Source organism: Mirounga leonina, unplaced genomic scaffold (genome assembly GCF_011800145.1).
Source record: "Mirounga leonina isolate KUSES-001 unplaced genomic scaffold, KU_Mleo_1.0 Mir_175, whole genome shotgun sequence".
NCBI classification, from domain to species: Eukaryota; Metazoa; Chordata; class Mammalia; order Carnivora; family Phocidae; genus Mirounga; species Mirounga leonina.
The window spans coordinates 9,313,325-9,337,470 of NW_023270453.1; the positions used below are offsets into that span (position 1 = coordinate 9,313,325).

The following is a 24,146-nucleotide window of genomic DNA, read 5'->3' on the forward strand; positions in this document are numbered from 1 at the left end:
CTCACCTTTTTAAAGTATACAACTCAGGGGCACCTGGGTGGCTCAGTTGTTGGGCGTCTGCCTTCGGCTCAGGTCATGATCCCAGGGTCCTGGGATCGAGCCCCACATCTGGCTCCCTGCTCGGCAGGAAGCCTTCTCCCTCTCCCACTCCCCCTGCTTGTGTTCCTGTTCTCGCTATCTCTCTCTCTGTCAAATAAATAAAATCTTTATTTTTTTTTAATTTTTATTTTTTTTTAAAGTATACAACTCAGTGGCTTTTTAGTACATTCACACATGTGTGCAACCATCACCATCATCCGTTTCCAAAACCTTTCCATTCCTCCAAAAAGAAACCCGGTACCCACTACCAGTCACTCTCAATTTTGCCCTTTTCCTAGCCTCTGGCAACCACTAATCTGCAGGGCCTATGGTTTTGCCTATTTTGGACACTTCATATAAATGGAGTCTTATGGTATGTGGCCTTTTGTGTCTTGTTACTTTAACTTAGCATAATGTTTTCAGCATAGATCCATGTTGTAATATGACTTATTACTTCATTCTTTTATAAGGCTGAATAATACTCCACTGTGTGGTTAGATCACATTCTGTTCATTCATCAGTGGATGGACATTTGAATCGTTTCCAGTTTTGCCTGTTTGGAATACTCATGTGAACGTTCATGTATAACTTTTTGTGTGGATGTACATTTTCATTTCTCTTGGGTCTGTACCTAGGACTGGAATTTCTGGGTTATATGGTAACTCTATGCTTAGCCTTTGGAGGAACCGCCAAACTGTTGCCCAAAGCAGCTACACCATTTTACATCCACACCAGTGTATGAAGGATTGTTTCCCCACATCTTCACCAAATACTTGTATTTCTTACTGATTCTAGCCATCCTGGGAGTGAAGTGGTATCTTATGGGTTTGATTTGTATTTCTCTAATAACTAAGGCTGAGCATCTTCTCATGTGCTTACTGGCCATTTGTATGTAACTGCTTTGGAGAAATGCCTAGTCAAGTATTTTGCCCCATTTTTAATTGGGTTGTCTTTTCATCATTGGGTTGTAATAGTTCCTTATATGTTCCATATACTAGACCGATGCCTCGAATCACAGCCTATTGATAATAGTGCTGTTGGCTAGGAATGCCTGAGGTGCTCGCTCAGGCCTGTACTCCTTGTGCTGAAGCCACCAGAGACCTGTTACCTGCTGGAGCCCATGTTGCTATTACGATTGCAAGATGCAACTCAGCAGCAACCATCGGGCGACTTTGCAGGGGAGGAGGGAGCCCCGGGATTTATTGCAGGTTTTGGTGGACACAAACACACTGATGGCTACACAGCAAGGTCACAGGGAGAGAGGGGGAGAGAGAGGGGAGCACGGGCCTGGGGCTCTACCTTTATTAGGGTCCAAGGGCAAAGTGGCTAGGGTCTTAAAGGTTTACTCTTCATTGGGCAATTGAAAACCTAAAAGCAGGAATTGGGGCACAGGAAGGGGCAAGTGGGGTCACTCATGTGGCCGTTTATCTAGGTTATCTAGGGCTTTATAAAAGGGGAACTTCACGGTGGGTGGGCAGCCTGGTTTCTTATCTAGTTCAGCTAGTCACTGGGTCAGCCAGCTGGCAGAGTATTTTTTTGAGATGGAGGTCATTGAAATGGATGCCTTGACAATCAAAAGTTAAATGTCAGAAACTTACATGATAATAAAAAACTTAATGTCAAGCGTTTCCACTGTGTAGACCCTTACCAGACCTACGATTTACAAACATTTTCTCTCAATCTGTGGGCTGTCTTTTCGCTGAGGTCTTAACTTGTATTTCCCTAATGACTAATAATGTTGGACATCTTTCCGTCTGCATGTTTATCATCCATATGACCTCTTGGGTGAAATGTCCATTCAGGTCTTTGGTCTGTGTTTGTCCTTTCTTCCTACTGGACCTATGGCTGTAGACGTTTCCCTTTATAAATTCAACTTCCTCACACTTCTTGAAGCAACCCTTAAAGTGGATCAGAGACACAACTGTGAAGCCAGTCACAGCTATAGGTTTTTTTTATAGTGGCACAAGCTATATATCATGAAATCTACTCTGTTAAGACTGTACTGTACACCTAAATTTGTTAACCATATGCACATTGCCTTATAACAGATCTCTGAAACTTTTTCCTTTTGCATGACTGGAACTCTAGACCCATTGAATAGCAGCTCCCCTCCCTCCCAGCCCTTGGCAACCGCCATTCTCCTTTTAGCTTCTAGGAGTTTGACTACTTCAGATACCTCCTATAAGCGGAGTCATTCCATATTTGTCCTTCCGTAATTGGCTTATTGTACTTAGCACGATGTCCTCAAGCTTGATCCACGTTGTAGCGTGTAACCATTAGCTGTGGCTTTTGACCCATGCTAGGTCAGTTCTCATGTTTAACTCACTGATAAACACACGATCTCAACATGACTCTGTTTCTCCATCAGCAGAATGGGTCACGGTAGGTCATTATGGCATGGAACGTAGGAGTAATTAAACTCAGAGCTTTGTAAATAATTAGTACCCTTGTCCTGTGGATGGCCTCACAGATGCCATCAGTTCTAGCACCCATTCCAGAAAGCCAGAAGTCAGCAGGACGAAGTGCTCATCCTGGTTTGTTAAGAAGCTTCACTGAGTGGCCTCATTTCTTGCTTAATTTTTAGTTTCTTGCATAGTGAAGTTCACACTTCAATCCCAAAGCCTTTCCAGAGTACCTCCGTCTCTGTATACTGAGATGGAAAGAGAGGGAACCCTATGGGAGTGTGGTTCTTCATCCAGGGTCTGCTGCGCCCTTTAGGAGGAGAATCCTCTAGCCAGCCTCCACCTGGCCACAGGAGTCACCTCAGTCCTGGGGAGTTACTATGGAAATGTGCTCCAGGACAGGAAGTGAAGGAAATAAAGCATTCCTAGAGTCTTGTGGGCTGGGAAATAGAAGTTCTGACTTCGTTCCCATAGTCTCCTGCAGTTCCTTTGTTCATTAAATTCTTTCTTAATGTTTCATTGTCCCCATGTGGACAAGGAGGCTGAATGTGTTGACTGTCTGTGCAGGGGTTCTGCAGAGAGGAACAAGAGTTTTTTAAGCTCTCCAGCCATCGGGATGTGATTTTCAATAAGACATGGTGATCATTTTTCCCCTTCTGTCTTGGAAATGGAAAATCTGCCACCATCTGAGCTCTCTCTGTGGACATCTTAGCTAATGCAAGCTTTTCTTGCAAAGGCGAAAAATCTACTTGCCTTATTGCCCACCCCCCACACCCCACCCCCCCGCCCCCGTAGGCCCTTTGCTTCTACATTATCCTGCCCAGCAACCCATCAGCAACTTCAGCTCTCGCCTCTCTCAGCACACACTGGTTTTGCAGACAGGAGGGGACAATTCTCGGGGTTAATCTCAGTGGTTAGAACAAACGCTGCTTGTGAATCTTGGGCTGTAGGAGGTCTCTCCTGTCTCCCCCATACTGCTCTGGCTGTCACTGGACAGACCCTCAGGAACATTGTCAAGCTTCGGTTCCCCTGGCTGGTTCTCTTCTTTTAGTTAAATCAGCTGTGACACCTGGCAGAACCATGCTTTCCCCACTCTTCCCCGCCCAGGGCTTAGGTAGATTCGGATGCTGCCAGCATGTTCCAAGGGTCACTGTCCCTGGAGTGCACTAAGGGTCAGTCCTTTTTTTTTTTTTTTTTTCTGTGTAGATACAGAATGAAGAAATGTCAGGGGCTAGAAGGAGCTGAGAAGCCACCTAATCCAATCTCTTAATGCAACATCACCAAAGAATTTCTTTTTTTTTTTAATTTAATTTTATTATGTTATGTTACCATACAGTACATCATTAGTTTTTGATGTAGTGATCCACAATTCACTGTTTTTGTATAACACCCAGTGCTTCATGCAGTATGTGCCCTCCTTAATACCCATCACCGGGCTAACGCATCCCCCCACGCCCCTCCCCTCTAAAACCCTCAGTTTGTTTCTCAGAGTCCATAGTCTCTCGTGGTTCATCTCTCCCTCTGATTTCCCCCCTTTCATTTTCCCTTCCTTCTCCTTATGTCCTCCATGCTATTGCTTATGTTCCACAAATAAGTGAAACCATATAATAATTGACTTTCTCTGCTTGACTTATTTCACTTAGCATAATCTGCTCCAGTCCCATCCATGTTGATGTAAAAGTTGGGTATTCACCCTTTCTGATGGCTAATATTCCAGTGTATATATGGACCACATCTTCTTTATCCATTCATCTGTTGAAGGGCATCTCAGTTCTTTCCACAGTTTGGCTATTGCGGACATTGCTGCTATGAACATTGGGGTGCATATGGCCCTTCTTTTCACTACATTTATGTCTTTGGGGTAAATACCCAGGAGTGCAATTGCTGGGTCATAGGGTTGTCTATTTTTAATTTTTTGAGGCATCTCCACACTGTTTTCCAAAGTGGCTGTACCAACTTGCATTCCCACCAACAGTGAAAGAGGGTTCCCCTTTCTCCACAACCTCTCCAACATTTGTTGTTTCTTGCCTTGTCAATTTTTGCCATTCTAACTGGTGTTAGGTGGTATCTCAATGTGGTTTTGATTTGAATTTCCCTGATGGCTAATGATGATGAACATTGTTTCATGTGTCTGTTAGCCATTTGTATGTCTTCTTCAGAGAAGTGTCTGTTCATGTCTTCTGCCCATTTTTTGACTTGCTTATTTGTTTTTTGGGTGTTGAGTTTGAGAAGTTCTTTATAGATCTTGGATACCAGCCCTTTATCTGTAGTGTCATTTGCAAAGATCTTCTCCCATTCTGTGGGTTGCCTCCTTGTTTTGTTGACTGTTGACTTTAAATACAATAATCATAATTTGAATGATACAACTATTAACAAATTAGAAACTAGCATAGGATTCTAAAAGTGTGCAAGCCTTTGTCACAGCTTTGTGGTAAAGCCAAATGGTCATAGCAAAGCGGGAGGTGAACGACTGCACACGCACGTGAAATCACACGTGTGCACACAGCCACCCACATGCACACAAAAAGTAAAAGGAAGGACACTTTTGCACAGTATCAGATGGTAACCCTGTACGTGCTTTCTGAGTTATGTCTGTTTATTTCCTCAGAGGAGAGGGTCCTTTTCCACTTCCTTGTTCCCTGGCTGGATCAAAGGGTTGATGTCTGTTTTCTGGGCGATGGTTGTAGTTGTGCGTGGAGACAAGGCTGGTCTCTCTGTGCTGTCTCTCTGGTTTTCCTCTCTGGGTTCTCCCTGCAGACCCAGGTTGGCTTGCCTGCTGGATGCCCACAGCTTCCTGCCTGGTCTCAGTGTATCATTGTCCAGGCCTCACCGATACTTGGCTGATCCATGCTGTGTAACCCCAAGGCTTTGCTGGACAGTTGAAGCTGATCCCATAGAATAAGTCAAGGTAAAGTGATAAAAGCAATAGGAATGACATTATTTGCTTTCTGTAAACTTGTACATTCGAGAGCTTTTGATACCTTAATTCTAAAAAAAAAAAAAAAAAAGTAAGTGGAACATGCCTTTCAAACAAGAGGGGGAAAATAGCTTTTTTTTTTTTTTTTAATTTTTTTTAAATTTTTTTTATTTTTTAAAAGATTTTGTTTATTTATTTGACAGAGAGAGACACAGCGAGAGCAGGAACACAAGCAGGGGGAGTGGGAGAGGGAGAAGCAGGCTTCCCGCCGAGCAGGGAGCCCGATGCGGGGCTTGATCCCAGGACCCTGGGATCGTGACCTGAGCTGAAGGCAGACGCTTAACGGCTGAGCCACCCAGGCGCCCGATTTTCTTGATGCTACAGTGGGTCACTCAAGCCACGTGGCTGATCCAATGATGCACAGCCCAGGCCTGAGTGTTTTCTTCTCCCTGGTTGTTCCTAAGGAAGATTAAGCCACATTTATGCTAGGTGTGTCTTTTATAAGTATCTGTGTATAATTAGGTTATAAGCTACTAATGAACAGGAATCCTATCTTTTAAATCTGATTCTTCTTCTGGGCAGTAGGAACTTAATATGTATCTACTAATGATGAAATAGTAATATGATTGAAGGAGTCACTAGGAGTCTTTCCTAGTGTTTGCAAACTGCTTATAAAGCCTTATTGGAAAGGCCCCGCGAAGGCTTGGATTTTGCGTTAAAGGAAACACTAATTGAAATCTTCTAGTGAAGGTCGTTTCTTTTCCTTCTAGCCAATTCATGTTGCAAATAGGTTTCTTTCACGGCTAGAATTTTCTGCTTTCTGGAGACTTGAGGAAATTAGTTTTAGATGCTTTTGTCAGCGTTTTGATCGGCTGCTAGGTGGGGCAGTGGGTTTGCTCTCCTCAACAGTACTGATCTCACCAGGCATGTAGGGATGCCAAGGAACAACACAGAACATGCTGCTTAGGCTCTTTTGGGTGCACACCACAAGTGATGGATACTATCTTGAGTGATGGACTAGGGCAGACCCAGTGGTTGAATCTTAGTACTGCTCCAGACTAATTTCTGGGACTGTAGGCAGGTCATTCAGCTTCTCTGAACCTCAGCTGCTTTATCCGCAAAACTGGGATCATGATCTCTTTTCACAGGATTATTTTGAGATTTAAATGAAATACTTACGCAGCACACTTGGCACAGAGTAAGAAGTGTCTCGCTGGTGAATGGGAGATCTGTAATTCGGTAAATCCCCAGATGGCATGCATTTTGGCCCATTTAATTGCCATCTGAGAATGTGATGCGTGTGTGCATGTAGAGCTTGCAGATCAAGAAACTTTGGACTTCCAAGGGGACATCTCTTCTCTTTAAATCTTAGACCCCAGAGGGTAGGCAAGGAGACCCAAAAGGCTGGCATGCTGTGAAATGTCTCCTGTTTTGGCATGTGGGATTCTCTCTCTGGGGACAGCGTGTGTTTGATGCCTGCCATGTGGGGTGGGGTGGCAGGGTCGGGGGGTTGGTTCTGGGCAAAGAGAGTCCTTGAGGCAAGTAGCCTGGCTGGATGCCCAGGACTCCTATCATCATAGATGGCATGTGTCTCCCCAAATTCATGTGGAAAAATCCTCTTCCCCAATGTGATGGTTGGGAGGTGATTTAATTGCATTGGTGGAACCTACGTGATGGGATTAGTGCCCTTTTAAGAGCGACCTCAACAATCTCCCTTGTCCCTTCTGACCTCAGAAGAGGGCTGTCAATGAACCAGTAAACGGTCCTATGCAGACAACAATTCTGCTGGCACATTTAACGTGGAATTCTTAGCCTCCACAACTGTGAGAAGTAAATTTTTATTGTTTATAAGCCACCTGTTTAGTCATTTTTTGGAAGTTTTTATTTTAATTCCAGTTAGCGAACATAGTGTTATATTGGTTTCAGGCGTACAATATAGTGATTGAACAAGTCCATACATCCCCCGGAGCTCGTTGCAAGTGCACTCCTTAATCTCCATCATTGAACCCATCCCCCACCCCCTTCCCTCTGGTAGCCATCAGTTCTCTATAATTAAGAATCTGTTTCTTGATTTATCTCTCTCTTTTTAAATTTGCTCACTCATTTTGTTTCTTAAATTCCACGTATGAGTGAAATCATGTATTTGTCTTTGGCTAATTTGCTTAGCATTATACTCTAGCTTCATCCATGTTGTAAATGGCAAGATTTCATTTTTTTTTTTTATGGCTGAATAATGTTCCATTGTGTATATATACCACATCTTCTTTATCTATTCATCAATCGATGGACACTTGGCTTATTTCCCTATCTTGGTTATTGTAAATACTGCTGCTGTAAGCATAGGAATGCATGTATTCCTTTGAATTAGTGTTCTTGTATTCTTTGGGTAAATACCCAGTAGGGCAATTGCTGGATCATAGGGTAGTTCTATTTTTAACTTTTTGAGGAACTTCCATACTGTTTGCCAGAGTGGCAGCACCAGTTGGTATTCCCACCAACAGTGTGAGAGGGTTCTGTTTTTGCCACATCCTCACCAACACTTGCTCTTGTGTTGATTTTAGCCATCCTGACAGGTGTGAGGTGATATCGAATTGTAGTCTGATTTGCATTTCCCTGATGATTAGTGATGATGAACAGCTTTTCATGTCTATTCGTGTCTTCTGACCATTTTTAAATTGGACTATTTGTTTTTGTAAATGGGATTGTTTTATTAATTTTCTGCTGCTTCATTATTGGTGTATAAAAGTGCAACAGATTTATGTATATTGATTTTGTATCCTGTGACTTCACTGAATTCGTGTATCCATTCTAGCAGTTTAGTGAAGTCTTTTGGGTTTTCTATATATAGTATCATGTCATCTGCAAATAGTGACAGTTTTACTTCTTCCTTACTGATTTGGATGCCTTTGATTTCTTTTTTGTTGTCTGATGGCTGTGGCTAGGACTTCCAGTAATTATGTTGAATAAAAGTGGTGAGAGTGGACATCCCTGCCTTGTTCCTGACCTCAGGGGGAAAGCTCTGTTTTCCCCCATTACGGATGGTGTTAGCTGTGGGTTTTTCACATGTGGCCTTTATTATGTTGAGGTATGTTCCCTCTAAACCCACTTTGTTGCGGGTTTTTATCATGAATGTATGTTGTACTTTGTCAAGTGCTTTTTCTGCATCTGTTGAAATGATTATATGGTTCTGATCCTTTTTTGTGATGTATCATATTGACTGATTTGTGAATATCAAATCTTGCAACTGAGGAATAAATCCCACTTGATTGTGGTGAATGTTTTTTTTTTTTTAATATTATTAAATTCAGTTTGTTGATACTATGTTGAGAACTTTTGCATCTATGTTCATCAAGGATATTGGCCTGTAGTTCTCTTTTTGGGTGGTGTCTTTAGTTGATTTGGTATCAGGATGATACTGGCCTCATAGAAAAAATCTGGAAGTTTGCCTTATTTATTTATTTATTTTTTTTGGAAGAGTTTGAGAAGAATAGGTATTAACTTTTCTTTAAGTGTTTTCTAGAGTTTGCCTGTGAAGTCATATGGTTCTGGACTTTTGTTGGAAATTTTTTTTAGTATTGATTTGATTTCTTTGCTGGTTATCCATCTGTTAAAATTTTCTATTCCTTTTCCAGTTTTGGTAGCTTATGTTTCTAGGAATTTACCCATTTCCTTTAGGTCATCCAATTTGCTGGCATATGGTTTTTCATAATACTGTCTTATGACTGCTTGTATTTCTGTGGTGTTGGTTATTTCTCTTCTCTGATTTATGATTTTATTTATTTGGGTCCTTTATCTTTTTTTTCTTGATAAGTCTGACTAGAGGTCTTAACAATTTTATTAATTTTTTTCAAAGAATTAGCTCTGGGTTTCATTAATCTTTTCTCTTGTTTAAGTTTCTATATCATTTGTTTCTGCTCTAATCCTATTTCCTTCCTTTGCTGGTTTAGGTTTTGTTTGTTCTTTTTCTAGATCCTTTGGGTGTAAGGTTAGATTGTTTATTTGTGATTGCTCTTCTTGAGGTAGGCTGTATTGCTATAAACTTTCCTCTTAGCACCGCTTTTGCTGCATCCCAAAGGTTTTGGACTGTTGTGTTTTCCTTTGCATTTGTTTCCATGTATTTTTTATTTCTTCCTTTCATTTCCTGATTGGCCCATTCATTGTTTAGTAGCATGTTATTCAACCTTCATGTTATTTGTGGTTTTTCCTGATGGTTTCTTGTGGTTGGCTTGTAGTTTCATAACGTTGTGGTCAGAAAAGATGCTTGGTATGACTTCTATCTTCTTGAATTTGTTCAGGCTGGTTTTGTGGGCTAATATGTGATCTAGTCTGGAGAATATTCTGTGCACCTGAAAGGAATGTGTATTCTGTTTCAGAAAGGAGTGTTCTGCATATATCTGTTAAATCCATCTGTTCCAGTGTGTCATTCAAAGCCATTGTTGCCTTGCTGATTTTCTGATCTGCCCACTGATGTAAGTGGGGTGTTAAAGGCCCCTATTCTTATTGTATTGTTACTGATTAGTTCTTTTATGTTAGATTTTATGTATTTGGGTGCTCTTATGTTGGGTGCATAAATATTTACAATTGTTACATCTTGTTGGATTGTCCCCTTTATTATTATATAGTGTCCTTCTCTGTCTCTTGTTACAGTCTTTGTTTTAATGTCTATTTTGTCTGATATAAGTATTGCTACTCTAGCTTTCTTCAGACACCCATTTGCATGATAGATGTTTCTCCATCCCTTCATTTTAAATCTGCGGGTGTCTTTAGGTCTAAAATGAATCTTCTGTAGGCAGCTTGTGGATAGGTCTTGTATTTTTTTTATCCATTCTGTCATCCTATGTCTTTCTATTGGAGTGTTTGGTCCATTTACATTCAAAGTAATTATTAGATCTACCCTGTCTTGTAATTTTTAAAGTAGGCTGAATAGACTAAGCTACCTGTCAATATTATGATCCAGTGGTCTTACTGGATTTTTTTTTTTAAAGGCTTCATTTTTTTTAGAGAAGTTTTAGATTCACTACAAAATCAAATAGAAGGGACAGATATTTCCCATATAACTTCTGCCCCCAAATAAGCATAGCCTCCTCCATTATCAACATCCCTATCAGAGTTGTATATACGTTGCAGTTGATGAACCTACATTGACTCATCATCATCACCTGAAGTCCATAGTTTACATTAGGGTTCAGTTTTGGTGTTGTACATTCCATGGGTCTGGACAAATATATAATGACATGTATCTACCATTATATAGCAAACTAAGATTCTCCTATGCTCTATCAATTCATTCCTCTCTCCCTCTTAGTCTTACTGGATTTTTAGCAAGAATTAAATGATTTTGCAGATTGGACAGGACATATTTAGAGATCTGTGTATCTTTATTTGCATCATGAGATAATGAATAAAAGTAGGTTCATGGATCAGATGAAGAAAATTCTATAACCTGTTTCTTTGCGGCTGTGGATTCTTGCCTTTATAATTCAACTTCATGTGGTAGAATTCTGTCTTAGAATTCATAGTCACTCCTGCTCCCCATCCCTGCCACTCCTTATCTTTCACTTCTCCATTATAATAGATAGTCGAGGGGTAGGGACCATGTCTTCCTCATCTTTGTCTCCTGGAGCTTAACACACAGCAATTGGTCAGCAAATGCTCGGTGAGTGAGTGAGTGAATGCTCACCTACCAGCTCCTAAATTGTCACTTGCTTTCATTCAAGCTTTTCCATAATCTTCTGCTGACCACAGGCTGCCCTTCCCTCATTTACGCTGCTGCCCTTGCTCATTTTTCTATTATTCCATCTAGGGGAAATAGGGCAGAGGCTTGGGTTTCCAGAGACATGAAAAGGTTTCTTCGCACCAGGCCAAGGCACATGGCTTTAAGCAGAGAGAGCAAGGGTGTGAGTTGGTTGGGATGGCATTGCTCCACTGTCTGGACCCCATCCGGGGAGATATGGGGGCTTAGGTGCAAATAATAGCAATCTTAGCCCTGGGGAATTCTCGTTTGTCTTTAAGGCAGTAGAAGCAGTGTGGAAGGGTATGTCTTAGGGATCAAGATCCCATGACTACACCATGTCCTGAATTTCTAGCCTATCTCATTGAAACCTGGGGAAATTAAATTTTGTGTATGCAAACTGGGACTGGGTTAACTCTATCACCCTCAGTGACATGGTTAAAGGATGTCAAGAGTGAAATGCCTTGAGGTAGTTCTGTGAAAGTTGCAGGTTGAATGTACCATGTGTCCATTTTTTTTTTTTTTCTGTCAACTGCTAGGGGCACCCCTTTGAATGGCAGAGGGTGCTGGCAACAGAAGAACTACTGTTAGCGGGACTTGCCCACCTGAGGCCTGGCAGTGGTCACCTGCCTTCAGAGCCTCCTGCTGCTGGTTTGGCCATTTACACAAAGGAAGACTTTTGAGTCTCAAGACCAGGGAAGGGGTGGTTCAGTATTGATATGCCCATCCTTCCTCTAATTGAAAAGCAACCAGGGGCAGATTGGTTTGGTGGATTTGCTTTCTCTTTAAGCCTTTTTCTTCAAAGACTCCTGAAACCCATCGTGTTCCTGTTCCTTTATAAGGTTGAACTAATACCCACCCAGCAGGGAGAGTGGGAACTGAGCAGAACATGGGAAGGTTCTTGTCTGTTTAGAACTTGGGCTGGTGGCTAGGCCCAAAACAACCTTGGTTTGTTTCTTTTGGAGGGCTTGCAGAGGCCTGGGATGTGCATGTGTGTGTAAGGGGTCGGTGGGAAGACATGTGAGGACCTTCTTCACTAAACCCTCTGAGATCGGCCAAGGACAAAAAGACCCAGGGTAGAGGACATTTATGTGGGGCAGGGGCTTAGTCCCTGCTGTCTGCTGAGTCAGGGGCTTGGGAAGAAGATGTGGACAGGGTGTTGAAACCCACAGCACTAGACAATTAAAAGTTTTTAATTTATTTTAGAGAGAGCATGTGAGCAGGAGGAGAGGGAGAGAATCTCAAGCAGACTTCCTGCTGAGGGTGGAGCCCAAAGTGGGGTTCAATCTCATGACCCTGAGATCATGACCTGAGCTGAAACCAGGAGTCGGATACTTAACTGCGCAACCCAGGTGCCCGGCACTAAACAATTTAAACCCATGGGACGGACTGACTAGAGAAGCCCACATAATGATAATCATTTAGCGTGGACTTAACTCCTGGCTTTGCTAGCTTTTTGAACTTTGAGAATCTCTTAACCATGAGAGCCTCAGATTTTTCACTTGTCAGGAGACCTACAAGGTAGGTATAACAATACCTACCTTGAAGAGGTTGTGATTTCATGAGCCAGTGTATATAAAACACTAGGTACCACAAGTCTCTGATACAATTACCATTTTTCAAACACCTACTATCAACTATTAAACTGGGGGAGGACTGTTAGCAGACCTGTTACTGAGGAGACTATGTTGTAGCTCTAATGAAATCCCAAGAAGATCCAAATCTGGTCATCAATCATTGTCCCTGGATAGGATTCAAGAATTTGGCTGTGCTTTGTGCTCTACTAAGACTCATTGAGGACTCCAAGATATCAAGACACCAAAAGCCCACAGAAAGCCCCTCAGTTGGGCAGTGATTGAAGATGATGGGAGCTCACCCATGTAGTGGGCAGCAATGACCCAGGTGTTTAGAAGTGTATATGCCTCTGCTGGTGGGTCAGTACCAGAGGGTGCCCCAGGACTGTTCAGGGCTGCATCTACTTCTCTCTCCTACAGTCTTACAGAAGCTTTCTTTCTTTTTTTTTTTTTTTTTTTTTAAAGATTTTATTTATTTATTTGAGAGAGAATGAGAGACAGAGAGCACGAGAGGGAAGAGGGTCAGAGGGAGAAGCAGACTCCCCGCCGAGCAGGGAGCCCGATGCGGGACTCGATCCCAGGACTCCAGGATCATGACCTGAGCCGAAGGCAGTCGCCTAACCAACTGAGCCACCCAGGCGCCCTTACAGAAGCTTTCAACAACAGCATGCCATGCTCCCATTTTGCCACACAGAAAGACATTTCCCAGACATGCTGCCCTTTTCTATTTGGTTACTCAAAGTGACAGTTAAATCATGCCTTGGAAGTCTCAGGGGTATTTTTTTTTTTTTAAGTCCTGTGAATGTGAACCATGAATGTGAATGTCAGTACGAGCTCTGAGATCAGTCTACTCATGTCAAAAGATGGGATAATACAACCTACTTGGTATTAACTCCTGCTTATATTCTTAATGCACTTACAGTAAGGACTCAGTGAATAATGGCTCTGTTTTTATTACTGTGATTATCTTCTGTCTTCTCCCCCCCATACCTCCATCTTCTCCTTCCATACTCTACTTTCAGTTTGGGTTTCAAGAAGTTTCCAGGAAGGGGTGTGGAATGTTGGGACCAGCTGTCTTGTGGAAGCTGTATTTATCCTGCCCCCCATCTCCACCCATCCATCTCTGTTGCATTGAGTTAGCCCAGTTTTCTTCCTGTGTGCCTGGAAGAAATCAGATCTTGCTATCCATAAGGTTGGTTGCTACCATTGCACGAGCTGGCAAGAGTATGTCCTTATGAGACCTTGAGGGATGGGCTTCTAGGGCAAGAAGAAGGAAACGAGCAGACCATTGGCTTGGGTACACATAGGGCTTCTCTGGGCTGTGGGAAGAACTCTCCTAAAACAATATGTCAATTTTTTGGGGGGGGGGGCTCCGGGGGAGATCCTATTACTATCAAAAACTAGTCCTCTTGTTGACCCTCTGGTCTACCTTCCTTTCTTCTCGAAAGCTGGGGATATCCTGTTGGCTTGGGGGTGCAGCTCAGTTTGGGGCTCCCTAACTAAGAGCTCAGGTCTCAGTCCCATTTGTTGACTCACAGCCAGAGTTCACTCAGTCTTTGCCCCATGCCCTCTACTTGCCATTACCTCCTGTTCTGTTTGGGTCACCATTCCTTTCCTCCTTTCCTGCCCTCCACACCCCTCTGCCTTTTTAAGGATATTATGAGGCCAAGTTTCAGTGGATACAATGGTCACATGTATGTTTTCCATATTTCATGATTGCTATCACTTAAATATATCAATCTACTATCAGTCAGCTCCATCCCCTCTGCTGGTAGAAATAACAACTGTAAAAACAATTTCACAGAAAAACAGGAGGAGAGGAATGTGGCCAGTCCCTGCCAGCAGGATAGTTACTTTGGTGGTAGTGGAAACCTGCGTCCTGCCCTGAACTGTCCTGTTCTTGTGTTCTGTTGATGACGATTTTCATGGAACATGCCGACTGGCTTGGCCAGGTTCAGAAAGCAGCCCATCTAATAAATGGAAACTCCAGACAGGAAGTTTGAGAACCTGGCCCTGATTTCTGCACAGATATGATTATTACTTTTTTCACTGTACCCAAAAGGCCTTTCCTGTCCAAAAAGTTTCATTGTAGTGGCTGAGGTTATTTCAGATTTGGGTTGCTCTGGCCATCATTCATTCTCCCCTACCATTAGAAGGGCTACTGGCTGTGTCCTTCGACCATCTTGGACCTTTCTGGATGTCTGCCTAGTTTTTGGGTGTTTTCACTTCTCTTTGGACCTTCACAACCACAGATGATCTTACAGGTGAGAACCTTGAGGTAAGTGACCTACTCTAGGTCATAGAGGTTGGTAACAGGTAGGAAAAAAATTCAGGTTCTTTAATGTTTTATTTGGTACTTTCCCCCCTCTTTTTTCTACATCATGCTGCTTGGAGAAGAACTAGGGTGTCATTTACAAGAGGCCTTGGGCATACGAGACCTGGGTCAGGTTAATCTGGAAGTCCAAAGTCCAGTACAAGTTGGGAAACATGTGCCATGAGTGAGAGGATGCCTCCTCACTGACATGGAGACAGCAACAGCTTTCAGGTGGCCCTGTGAGCCCACTAGATAATCACTGCCTTTGACCTTTTGGAGGAGACTTCCATATTGGAAGACTATGCTTGGCTCCCCCTACCTTCTCTGAACAGTGCCAGTCTAGACAGGCAAGGACCAGTGGCCTTCCCCAAAGGATCTCCTTCAGGACTTAGGGATGAGGCCAAGCTGGGTTGCTTGCTGTCCTGCCCTTTTCCATTGCTTAGGTCTCCCACCTTGATTTGACTCTTTGTTGAGCCTCCTCTCTTCAGCCTTGTAACTCACCTTGTGGGTTGGGCTGCTGCAGTGGGCCCCGTACCAGGATCCATCCTGGGTTAAGGGTTTGTGCTTTGCTATGGTATTCTGTTTCTTACACACCTAAGGGCAAGTCTCAGCTAACCTCTTATCCCCATTGTTATCCAGCAGACTGTTTATGAGCACAAGAGACCTCAGGTCTTCAAGAAATAAAACAAGTTGTAGGCTTTGCTTTCTTTGTCTTCTCTGGGTCCCTAGCTGAGCACATAGTAAGGGCTCCATAAATAGTAGTTGCTATCATTGTTCTTAGGATTTCCTTTACTCCTCACAATTCTGAAATCAAGGTTGAATTTGTTCCCGTTTCACAGATGAAGAACCAGGCTTGGAGAAGTCTGCCCAGTCACATTTGTAAGTGAGTTGCAGCAGTGGGATTCAAACCCAGGTCAGTCCAGATCCGAAGTTCGGGTTCTTCTGTACCACCCTATTTCCCTCTATGGTGCTGTTCACCCCAGACTAGGCTGATTTCTGGGGTTCCTCATTTTAAAGGAACCTGGGGTTTCTAAGTGGCTATGGGACAGGTTTCTCACCCTAGTGGGTGGGGAATTGGCAAGAACCAAGACAGGGCTCTGGCAAAGAATGGGATGTGGCTCAGGGTAGGGAGTGAGGTCCAGCAGGGCATCTAGAATGCCAGGCTGGAGAATAAGGGAGAAGCTCAAATAAATGGCCTGGACCTATGGCAGAAACTGGAGGGCATTTGAAGTTTCGGGTTTGGAAACTGGGGGGCAAGGTGTGAATGAATCCTGAATACTCTGTGCTTTCTTGGACTGTAAGCCTGCGTGGCTATGAGTATAATGACAAAAAATACCACAAGTCAAGTTGGGGAGTGGGGCTGCCTTGGAAGCCTTGGGGTGGAAATAGTGAGCTTGGTCCACGTTGTGGATGATTTGAGGTAATGGTTTGATATTGAGGGTTGCTGTCCTATAGGCAGTGGGGATGAGAGGTGAGGAGAAGATACATTCCCAGCCTGGGAGGGAGCTGGTTGGAGCCATGAGGAAGAGAGAGTCCATCTCGGAGGAGACAGGGGAGAACAGAGTTTGAGAGTCCAGCCTTGGGGTTTGGCTGCAATTGGGGCTGGAAACAGGGATAAGACTCGGCAGACAGATGGCGACCCATGAGAGCCATGGGTGGAAGAGCAGAAGACCACAGTGTGGCGGGATGCACACATGGAGACAATCACATTGAAATTCAAGGCACGGAAAGGACATTGGATTTGGCAAGAAGGAAGTCATGTAGGACCCCAGGGAGCAATTTCCCACTTTTCCAAAGCTTTGCCTACAGTGGTCTACAATGAGAAGTTGTGCTCTGAGAGAGGGGTCTGAGGTCCTCAAAGAGTGAGTTCTGTTCACTGTGCAGGACCTGTTAAGACAAGAAAATATCCTAGTTCATTTTAGAAAGGATACTAACCACTTGTTTTTTCTGTCCCAGCATCGGTGCAGCTGATCACAATGGCCCCTTTCCTATTTATTTAGCAAGGTAGTTTTACTCCATGGTGTAAATAGAGTCTACAAGGCCTCACCCAGGGATGGCGGGGAGGCAGTAGATAACTTAGGGTCTGATGCCATGTAATGGCAGTCAAGGACTTCCCTCCAAAATATGCTAACTTGGTCTATTTCCGTATTAGAGAGATTAGCCTTGACACGACACCTGTAAGTAGATAGATTCCCAATTTAAATTACGGCACTGAGAAGTCAGGATTTAATGATGTGCCTGGCTTTGCAAAGTGCTTTATAATTGCTAAGTTTATTAGTCAATTTATAGAGTGACTTTTAAAGAACTTTGTAAGAGTTTCTAATTTGTGTAGAGACATACTGATTACGAATGAAAAATAGGTCACTTAAAATGACAAAAGAATTAATTTAATTATCTTCTTTGCCTGGTAGAAGCCCTGAAGCTTGTAAAACTTAAAGTTGGGGCTTCTGGTAAATTAGGCTATTTATGAAATGGCACCAAAGTCCATGCATTGTGTTATGTATTGAAGTAGCCTTTAAAAAGCAGAACTGCCGTTTTGAGGGGGAGGTGAAAAGAGCCTGTGTCCACATCCTGCCCCATCTTGGGTAAGTCACTCAGTTCATTAGACTCTTGTGATGCAAGAGGGAGCTGGGAGGGAAAGGTATTCCAAAAAAAAACAGAAGCGCAGGAGGTTGAGATCTGGAACATTGTGTGGAACTGTGTACCCTGGATAGATCACTTAAAATTTCTGGGTCTCTGTTTCCACACTGGTGTCCAGTTGGGATAATAAAACCTGCCTTCCTCCCAGGTTTGTTGAGATGGTCCAAAGAGATAAAATACCGGAGATTGCTTTGACTGCCATCAAGCACTATACAAAACATGGCGTGGTGAAGCCTCTCCATTTTTGGAAAATGTTGGGATTTGAATGAGCTCAATAATCCATCCTTGGCTTCCTCACCCATGTTCTGATTTAAATGTGTGGAAGATTGGTTAAAAAAAAATTTTTTTTTAAATGATCAAGATGCTATTAGGAAATGTGGTTTCCTCTCTGTAGGTGAGTGGGCTGATTTTCAAACTCAGGATTCTATGGACTGGCCCACGTAGGTGGGCCCTGATACTCTTAACAGTTTCAGCTTTGATGAGAAGACTGGACTGGCAGCTCCCTGCAGTCAAACAGCTCTCAAGAGGATAAGGGGTGAGGGTAGGAGGGAGTGGTGCATGCTCATTTCCTGTTCCAGAACATACCAGTGAGAATTCACTCCCTGTACCTAGGGCAGTGTGAGTGAGGGTCCCAATGGAGACCAGGAACTACGTTTAACGAAAGATCCTCTACAGAGAAACTAGACATCAGGAGAGAGGAGATTCCTCCCATATATAGTACCATTTAGAAGTAATTCATTGCTCAAGAATGGATGCTGTGGGCTCTGAATTCAGTGCAGCCTATTTAAATCACTTCCAGATGCTTCTTGTCTATAGACCATGATAGGTATATTGAGACATGACTTTAGGAACATCTGGGAAAAGGCTTGCAAAGAGGATATATAAGTAAAATGCCTGGGTGGGAGATGCACTTTATATGCTGGAGACTCTTAATGATATGTAGTAGCTAAAATGAACTCTTTATTCATTTTCCTAGAACTCCGTGATTGATGATCCGAAGTGAATGGTATTCTGCATCCCATTTGCTGCCCACTTGAGTCAGACCTCCTTTTTCTACATGTTATTTTCTAGTTAGTATATAGTAATGAAGTCTTTTCTTTAAAGATGAGCACCCAGAAGTTAATGACTCATGATTGCAGGAGAAAAGAAGCATTAATAATTAACAGAAGATTACTGCCTGTGTATATACTTTGCCTATCATGGCTAATCACTTGTTAAGATGAACTGTTAGAGTCAAAAGCATTAGTTTAATAACAAATGACAATATATTTGTCTTTCCATGTGCCTTATGAGACCTTTAGTGACTTATATCTATTTTCTTTCTCTCTCTCTCTCTCCTCCAAACACACCCCCCCCACACACACAATCAAAATCTAACAATCTTTAGAAGTAGGGATCTTGAGCCCTAGGTGATGAACTTGCTAACCATAATTTCAAGATCAGTGTGTATGTGAGTGTGTGTGATTGTGAAATTATGCATACATGCATACATACAATTTGTAAAATGTTGGGATTTGAGAGTCCTTCTCTTATCACCCTTTAGAATAATTTTATATGCACACTTTAGTCCTGAAAGCCCATGTGTTCTCAGCACACTTACTAGCAGTGTAATTTTCGGTAAGTCGCTCACCCTCTTAGTTTTTCTTTCTTCATCTATAGAGTTAACTGTGTCATTGAAGATGCCTTTGGCTGCATGTAAAAGAGAAATCAACTAATGTGGAAACAATGGGGAAATGTATTACCGCATGAGGCAAGAGCAAAAGCTATGGCAGCTCCAGACACAGTATAATCAGGGCTCTGGGTACCCCCCCCTCCGGGTGACTCTCTTGGCTTGGTATTCTGTCTCTTGTGCCTTTGTCCTCAGATTAGCTTCCCTCATCATTGCAAAAAGGCTGCAGCAGTTCCAAGCATCAACTCCGTATTCAACAGGATCCAAAAGAGGGAGACTTTCTCTCATCCTGTGTGGCTTTTATTAAAACAAAAAGTATTCTCACAAACAGTCCCCCTTCCCCACAAGCAGTAGGCTTTCTCCTGTGTCATTGGCCAGAAATGTGTCACATACCTATACCTAGTGGGGTCTCCTTAATTAGCTTAGAACAATGAAGACCCACCTCCTGGGACAGCCCCTCCAGAAGTAATGGCCATGAGAAAAAGGGTGGAACTGTAACAACATTAGGGTTAATTAGGATGGGGAAAAGGATTGAACCAACCAATATAATAAACTCAGAGGATTGTTTTGAAGAATATGTGGCATAACATATGGCTTATTGAGTGAACACATACGAAACTCTTCAAACACTGCTTGGGACATGGGAAGTGCTTTATATGTGTGTGTTTATTGTAATGAATTTATGTGTTGGATAACTGAGTGCCTCACCAATGAAAATAGCATTATGAGTGGTGGTTTTATTGGAGATAAAAGAGGCAGATGTTAAAGGTAAACAAGGGAGGAAATTTAGTTGATACTTGGAGGCAAAGAGGAGACCAAGTAAGCAGTTGGCCCATATTTGGTCATCCTCTTTCCATTGGGAGGAGCTAGTACAGCCTTCTAAATAAAGGAAAAATGCTATTGCCCAAAGTGTTAATGAGTTCCAGCCCCACCAGTCTCTTTCCCACAGCTATTTTCTTTCATTGGTTGAAAGTGGTATTTAACAGCAGAAGTCTTTTAAAACAGCCAGAGGTTTCTTAACCAAATAAAAGCTTTAGACTTTATTGCTTTTCAGGGGGGTGGGGGGAGAATGGAGGTAGAAAATTGTGTGTTGTGTGTCTACGTATGTAAATTTAAATATCTTTTTATGAGATGTACACACATTCACTTGTAAGAAACCATGTAAAAACTATAGCTGTCTTAGCCAAGAAAAAGGAAAAGAAAAAAATTGGCTCTTGAAGCTTTTTAGCTATAACTAAAAATAATCTTTCTGGTCCACGTTTGATACATTACTTGAGAAGTCGCCTCTGTATCCTGAATTTTAGAGTTCATTTTCACGCTGTGTGCCTTAGGGTCCCTGTTGTATCTGCTGGTATTTGATGCCATTTGGGACTTAGGTTTTTGTCCTGGCTACTTCATATGGCATTTTAAATGTGACAGGTGACAACTGTAAAACTACTCTTCATTTCTTTAGAAGACAGGAAGCAGCAGTTCTAAATGTAAAAGCCCATTTCACACTAACGCATTGAGTTTTATTCTCACAGCCTTGGAGAGATTTTGGGTGTTTTCTGACTGTTGTGTTTTTCTTAAATGCAAAGCAAATGACTTTAAAGGAAAGGTGTCCACCTGACAGTAGAACGTGTCCTATCAAATCCTTCTACTTCAGGGAAGCCAAAGAAGGCAGGGAGAAATTTTGGAGCTCTTACTCTGGTGTGAAAACCGCAGTTTCTGTTTTCATGCTTTTTGGGCTTTTATCAAATTTTACTTTGAATCTTGTCAGAAAGTAATGCCCCATTATTTATAATCAACTGCAGGAAATCTGATGTTTGCCAGTCTATCTGGTTTGGCACTTAACATCTACAAGTCCAAATAATCATCCTTTATCAGAGGCTTACATTTCCTGCCAGTTAGACCCCTCAAAAAGGGATCAGGGATATTTCTCTGTGTTTCTGGAATAGTCTCTTTGAAGTTGAGACTGCAGCTAGCTATTTGGAAGCTTTGGAAGCGGGTAGTTAGAGCAAACCTGGATCACCAGGAGAGGGCTGAAATGGGAACTATACTGATTTCAGCTGAGTACTTGGGGGTGGGAGAGCATTTGTGCGTCTACTGTTTTTTTTTTTTTTTTTTAAAGGTTTTATTTGTTTGAGAAAGAGTATAAGCAGAGGGAGAGGGAGAAGCAGGCTCCCTGCTGAGGAGGGAGACAGATGTGGGGCTCGATTCTGGGATTCCAGGATCATGACCTGAGCTGAAGGCAGATGCTTAACCAGCTGAGCCACCCAGGCGCCCCTGTGTGTCTACTGTTCTATGAGCGTAAAATCCATTAACTTCCTAATGCAAAGCCCTCCTTTGGAAATCAAGCTAATGGACTTCACCAGCTGTACTAAGTTGTTGTAGGCTTAAGAGCAAACATGGTTGGAGAGTAGGATACATGTATGCCATGGTCCCAGAGTCTTTAGGAAGAAGCCACAGGAAAAGCACCTGAAATTATATATGCCAACATCTTTGCAAAGGCTCATAGTGACCTTTTCTATTAATAGTTTTGCTACATAGACTGTAGCTAGGATAATTTAAAACAGATGAAAGCTTTTCCCCTTTCTCTACATGCTATTTGGCTTTATTCTAATTATTTGGCTTTAAAGGAAATACTGGTCTTAAGAAACGAGTTGACCCACCTGCTCTATTCTTTCCTGATATGTTCTTGGGACAGGACATTGTGTGGGTAGCAGTCACTTGTAGGGCTCTGGTGATGCTAGGTTTTCACAACAGCCCTGTGATGTGTATACTGTTATTACCCTCATGTTGTAGATGTATAAACAGAGGCATGGTAGGGTTAAGCCACTTGCTGAAGCCACTGAGCTAGTGAGGGCAGAATCTTGCCTGGGGCTTGGGTCTGTGGGATTCTAAAGCTATGCTCATTCACAGCACGACATAGAGCTATTTCCTGATGGTGGTGCTCTCTGCCAACACCTCAAAGAATATCCATGTTGCTAAGAATACCAACCCAAATTGTAAAGAGTAAGAAAGTCTAATTGTTAGCAAAAACGCCCTTGTATTTGTGCAGAACACTTTTTATCCTATAGAATGCTTTTCCATTTACTATCCTGCTTCGTTTGGTCAGTAGGACTCATTCTGCAGGTCAGGGCAGAAATCCCCAGCTTGTGATACGGCGTTTGGAGTTTGGGCAACAGAGTTACTTGTTGACTTTTCCAAACCCTTGGCTCTAGGGCAGGGTTGTGCAACCTTGACCCCTTTTGGGGCTTCCTAGCCATTTCCCACATATTTTGCCGCCCCCCCCCCCCCCCGCCCCGCTGCTGGGTTCCCTTGCCCCACCTTCTATTTCGATTCTGTATAGCTTGTCATTGTGGCGGGAAAGCTCTTGAGCTTTGTACAAAAGTACTGGACACACATTGAGTGTTGTGGGCTTCCATTTGTTCCACATAGGTCAGGGTTGGAATGACCTAGTATAAATCTCCCGTGCCTGGCAGCTGCCTTCCCTGAGTCAATAAACAGATAAGCCTTGAACCAAGGGATGGGGAATTTCCATGCTCTGAGGCACCAGGACTCAGACGTGTGGTTTGGCTCCCCGTGATCTATCTTGCCCAGCCTTCCTCCATTCTGGCTTTTCTCCCCACATCTTCCCAAACACAATGGAAACAGGAAGAAACCATACAACAATGCCAAAGGTCTGTAGATCTAAAGGATAAAAACACAACAGTTACTCAAAAGTCTTACGTCTGTTCTTTTTATTGCTTTTCCCCCCAAGGACAGTACCATTATACTGAGAAAACTTTTAAGAAAGCAAAGGAAATTCTAGTTTTCCTGGAGTCTCACATGTATGTGTTCTGGGTGCCATGTGACAGAGTGGTAAGCATTGGGCTGGAAGAGGCCCCATCCCTGGCTTTTGCCCTGACCAGCCTTGAGATTCAGGCCACAGCACTTACCTTCTCTGGGGCTCTGGTGTTTGTATATTTGTTTGTTTATTGTAAACCAAGGGGTTTGCATTAGATGATTTTTGAGGTGTCTTTCAGCTTCGACATTCTGTTGTTTGAGTGAAGGAGATGCGGTGTCCGTAAAGATGATTTTCCATGGGCTTAATCCTTGGCTCACCCTCACCCTGGTATATGTAGAACACTTGGGTAATTAGTATTTGCTGAGGAATAATAAAGCATAGTCCTATTCTTCGTAGCTTATAAAATAATGAGGATGGATGCAATGGGAGGGGTGGCCTGCTCTAGTTGATGATAAATTAGGGCAGTTGTAGTAGTCTATCAGTTAGAATCGAAGATTGAATTCTTCATATCCTACTTGTGGACAGCTGCTGCTTCTGCCTGCCTTGTTTTGGGTAATGGCACCTGACTTTCCTTGGTTGTCCTTTCCCATTGGGTTGATAACCTCTCCGATCTAGGTCTGGCCATTTAGAATCCATAGTCCCTGGCCATGGGCAGAAACCTAAGCCATGCCAATGAGATTTGCTGGAACTACAGGGACAGAGGCTCTCCGTTCCCACTGGGGTTGTGGGGTGGGAGGAATGTACCCCTGATGCTGCTGGTGGTCATCTTCATCTCAATATGGGATGGACCTATTAAAGGTGAGGTTGATGCTGGGGGAAGCAGAGCAGAGAAGAGGGGGCTTCTGAAGGCATCATCAGCATTTGAGTATAGCTCTGCCAGAACATAAAGCGAGGTCTGGACTGGGCATTTATATTAGCCAATATATTTCTTTTACCTGCTCAAGTTTTGGATTGATTGTCACCTATAATTGAGTCTCAGTACTACTCTTCAGGCACTATTGTCTTTCTGTCATGTCCTCTGGGTAGCTTTTTACTGAATGGATTGAGTCAGG

General features: G+C 42.9%; 1 protein-coding gene and 1 long non-coding RNA gene across 2 annotated transcripts in view; both read left to right on the top strand.

Moving 5' to 3' along the window:
• Nucleotides 1-24,146, top strand: part of CCDC3 (coiled-coil domain containing 3) — a 124,614-nt gene that overhangs the window by 24,563 nt on the left and 75,905 nt on the right. The window lies entirely within an intron of this gene.
• On the top strand, nt 13,302-22,221 carry LOC118021580. Its single transcript, XR_004682227.1, has 2 exons — nt 13,302-17,601; nt 18,633-22,221. It is a non-coding gene; the product is annotated as an uncharacterized LOC118021580 (long non-coding RNA).